Below are 5,282 nucleotides of genomic sequence, written 5' to 3'. Positions count from 1 at the left end.
CAACCATTACAGACCATTCCAAAGGAAATCAACTCCTTGGGAACATCCTTCTTGCATTAAGTTTCCTAATCTTAAACAGATTGAAAACTCTAACTTTGAAACATTTCCAGATTCCATTTTGACTATCACTTCTGAACAAGAGTTGCCTCCTTACAGATTATGTCAATATGGTCCTTCCAGAATTATCACTATACTTCCAAATGTCCTTGAGCAACCAATCTTTGGTAAACCTTTAGATTGTCCTCGACAATTGTTTAATCCTTTTAGTCATATCCAGTTCTAAACCTTTTCCCTTATTAATGCCCCAGGCATTTGGAAAATTTTAGAAAGGATGAATATAGCACATAATTCAGATTATGGGACACGATTCATGATGTCTCACATAAAGACCAAACCAGTCTTTTGCTATAACATTTCCATTTCTATTTGCCAAGTTCTCATAATTCAGATTATGAAAAGGGATACCGTAATCATAATCGAATTTTAGAACGCAAATAATGGACCCATATACAGAATTTCCTTATGTTGAGCCATTCCAACATGAAATTCATATATATCCTTGACTAAATGATTAAAACCTCACGATCTAAGCTTATAGATTTGAGATGAAGTATAATTTCCTCTCCCTTAATTATAGCAAAACAATTATTTCCCAATTGAAACCTTGTTTTCTATAATTAACATTGCTAACTTGCAATACTAATCATAATTATCATACTCCCACTAACATGATGATTATTAGCATAACACTTATGCTCTCACTAGCTCTGACATATTTCCAGAAATCTGCTGGACTTCTGAAATTTAGATTCATACACCCTTTCTTAGATAGCTCACATGTGTGTATAAACAATTTTCAGAACTATGAAAAGGGATGCCGCAATCATAGTCTCAATTGCTTAGGCATTTGCCATTTCTCACAAGTCCATGTTAGTGTGCCGGTTAACCACACGCGCTCCACTAACGACTTTTGAAAATGCAAATAACACAATTGCTATCTACGTAAAATCTACTTAGTGAAAGCGTTTCCTCACCATCATTTTCATGAATCGGAGAGAAACCTTATGACACTTAGATTTTATAGTGTATGAGTTCCTATCCATGCGAATTTGTCAAAACCATAATCACAAGATAAGGTTAGTGACAAATTCAGCCTTACATGGATTAAACTTATTCAGTCTTACTTTCTTGTCATCTTGGTAGCACAAGGCCCACCAATGCTTCCAAGTTGAACTCTGATAACTCACATGCAAATTCAACTTATTTGAAGTAGGTACATAAATAAGAATTATGCCAACACGATAGGTTGAAAACCTTAAGTCGTGTGCTAGTGATAAATTATAGGTTTTACTCTTGATTAAATCTTGAAACTCTTTCAGGATCTTTAAGGCTCCCACTGTCCCCTTGACATATAAGTTTTCCTAGTCAAGAACCATTCCTTGACAAAACAAATATTCAAGGGATAGTGCGGATTCTTATCAAGACTAACACTTCACACAATTGGTCTTAGTTGGTCTTTGTCTCATCCAAGACATCACAACTTACCAATCTCAAATGTACAAGAGTAGAAACATTTTACACTACAGTTGATAAGTGTTTTAAACCTTACCTTATGTCACTCAATGTTACAATCTTGGAGTATGACTCTAAGAATTGTTTTGGAACGAAGTATGACTCATCTTCTTGATCTTAACCAATCCAACAATTCATGACCTCTCTTCTTAGCCATAACAATGCACCAAGACATCCTTAGAGTATGAATTTGTGATATGGTTTCTAAATCATTAAGATGATCATAAAACTGATACTAAAGTACTCTCCCATCTTTTCAGATTTGAGAAACTTTTATCCTTCTGCCTAATTTGATTCTTCTTATTCGCTCTGCCATACATTGGAACCTTTCAATGTTACAGAATTATACTTAACCTTATAAGTATAATCATATTTAATAATCTTTAGTAAATCATGACAAATCAATCTTTGTGGTGGACCTTGACTAGTGCACACCCAGTGTACCTAATTCCTTAGTCCTTTAATTGACTCACATATACATGTGATCAAAGAATTAGTCTTAATTTTTTAAAGAAGAAAATTCTCATTCATCATGCAATACAACTTGTATGATTCCAAGTTTCTGTCCAATTGAAACTTGGGTGATGAAAAACTTTCTTCATTTGGTAAATTTAGACACTACCACAAATGAAAGAATCAAATCCACTTTCCAATATTGCTATTACTGGAAACATATAAGCAACAATTTCCACAGATGCCATTGTAAGGATATTTTTAAAATAAATAAAATTAAAACCCTTTTTTTCTTTTATTTTAAAACTTTGCGGAAAAATTTATCCTTACAATCCACATGAAAACCTTGTTGTTATCTACTCACAAGCAATATATTATAACTCTTAAGCAACAACTCAAAATTCTGATTACCGAACCATGCGATCGAAACCCATCTTCGCAATCAAAATCAGCATATACTTCTTTAAGCTTCCTATCTTTTCTTTGATTCTTAAAAGACATCAACATGTGACCCATTCACATTATGTAATAAGAATCTCCAAATAGAAACTTAATAGAGTTAGACAGTGGACTTTACCCGAAGTAGAGTCAAACCTCTTGACTTGATTAACCTTATGACTTTTCAGGTGAATAGGGAAGCTTCGCAACCAATGCCCCTTCCTTTGGCAACAAAACACATAGACCCTTGGTAATGGCACATGAGACTATCTCAGACTTAGCCTTTCTCTTTACCATTTGGTCAACCAAGTTGACTATGGCCGATCCCTTTCCATTGGGAAAAGAAATGCTTTTCTAGATATCCAAAGCTACCATTGCCAATGTCCATTTAAGATTTGGGAAGTTGATCTTCTAATAAAATTTGCTTTACTAGTGTTCCAAATCATTGCTGATTCCGCAACACAAAGCAAATAGATAAGATCATTAAGGCTCGTGTCATAGTCTGTCTCATAGTAGTCCCAAAGAGACCCACTATGTTACTAAGAAAGTGATTGAACATCCAACTTTCACGAGACTTTGACACCCAACTCTCCCGGCTTGTCAATATGTGACTTTATCTCCAAGATGTGAGCACACATAGACTATGCTTGCCAATAGGGATTGAGTGACTTTAAACTTTTCAAGAACTTGTGGGTGAGGGCGAATAATTGGAGGAGATAGAGGAAGTGAAGCATGATGTTGAGGAACATCATCTTCAAGAGATTTGGAAAGATCATAGTTGTCTGAACCAGACATCTATAATGGGAGAAAATCAAGTTAGTTGATTCAAAATCCTTAATATAACACCCAATATGAAATATTAAGGCTAGGACCCAACACAATATTTTATAACTTGGAAAAGGGATGCCGTAATCCAAGCCATAAAATATTTGAAGGTAGGCGAATGACGATTCACCAATTTCCACCATGAAAAACAAAATAATTTATTAGGTTTTAATTGGATTTGAAATTCCTAGATCTTTTGAGATTCATTGAACTTTTCAATGGCATGTTTCAATCTCGAGTGTGCCCTCTCAAATTTTGTGACTGGGATGCCGAGGATCACAAAACAAGGTGTGAATAACCATACCAATTCACTTGGTACCCTTAATATTATCACCTAATCAATATGCCGGTTAACCACACACGCTCCATTGATCTATGACAAACATTAAGTCACCCTTCGTGGTCCTTACTAGTCCAAGTTAGTGTGCCGGTTAACCACACACGCTCCACCAACGACTTGGTAAGGTACAAAGTGTGAATTCCATGGGCTAGCACCAAATTCACATTTTTCCTAAAGTAACTAAGATTGGGAATTAAATAAAATATTTAGTTACTTTATAATAATCATTATACTTTTAATGAGAATTTAAAGTCATTGTCCTACCCGTTCGGCTAACAACCCTCCACCGATCAAGCAAGCGGTGGGTGAGAGTATACACCCATTAAGTCGCCATTTTATAGGCAACAACCTTATACCCACCTTATAGACCGGTTTCGTGAATGAGGCCTACTAACGGTAAAACGACTTGTTCTTATACATATATATATATATATATATATATATATATATATATATATATATATATATATATATGATAATTAACCATTAATGTTATAAATAGTATAAGTGTTGAATTTTAACTCTTTAGAATTCTAAGGGCTAACTTGGAATTAAAGTATTCATAAGAGAAAACTTTTCAAATTCCAAAACTTGAGGGCAAGTTTTGAAACTATTCAAAACTAATTAATTCCATAACTTATGTGTTTGAAGTAGTTTTAATCCAAAAAACTCTTCAAGTTCCATAACTTATGGAAGACTTTAAACTAATAAAAGAACTAACTTTTCTTTATTTTTATAACTTATGGAATTAATTAAGGTTACACTTTTACTCTTTAATGAAGTGACTCTTGAACTTCCATAACTTGAGGACAAGTTATGGAGTCATAAAAAAAATATTCAATGACACAAGACTCTTCATTTTTGTAACAATTACCAACTTTTATGAGTTTTATGAGTCTTTAATGTGACTCTTCATGTAACTCGAGGACAAGCTACACAAACACATTTTATACTCAACTCTTAGATTAAAATGGATTGAAAGCAACTATTTCACTCAACTTTTCTATTAATCTAAGCAACTCATAAGAACAAGATAATTTATATAAAACTTCTTCATGTAATTAGTCTAAACCTTAAACTAATACAAAACATGAATCTATTGACAATTATCTTTGAAAATGGATTAGCATGAACATTACCACATTAAAAAACAAGTTTATAAGTTCAAAAACAACTTAGGGTAATGTTCCTAGTCCATTTCTAGCCAAAGACCTCGAAAATATGTTGTCTGGGGGTCCAACTCGTCGAGTGCATGAACCGACTCGGTGAGTTAGATCGTTTTGATCAATTTTTAGGCATGGACTCGCCCAGTCCCTTGATGGACTCGCCGAGTCTGATGATCAAACAGCAACAAATTCGTTTTTTTCAGCTTCTATTGCAGGTATAACAAGAAAACAAGCCTAGGCTCTGATACCACTGTTGGGTTTTGAGCATTCTAACACTCCTAAGTGTACATGCAACCCTAAATACCCTGGATCTATGTTTTCTCTATTATACATGCAAATAATAACATCCAAGGTATTATCCTAATCTAGCATACAAAACAAGGAGTGCAACAAGATAGAATACATACCTCTTTGATGTAGAAAGTCTTCATGAAGCTTGAGTGCCTAGCCCCAATAGTGTGGAAGCCTCAAATGGAATCACAATCATC

This window comes from Lactuca saligna, chromosome 3 (assembly GCF_052625555.1).
Source record: "Lactuca saligna cultivar CGN05327 chromosome 3, ASM5262555v1, whole genome shotgun sequence".
NCBI classification, from domain to species: Eukaryota; Viridiplantae; Streptophyta; class Magnoliopsida; order Asterales; family Asteraceae; genus Lactuca; species Lactuca saligna.
Note: the sequence above shows the minus strand (reverse complement) of the source record.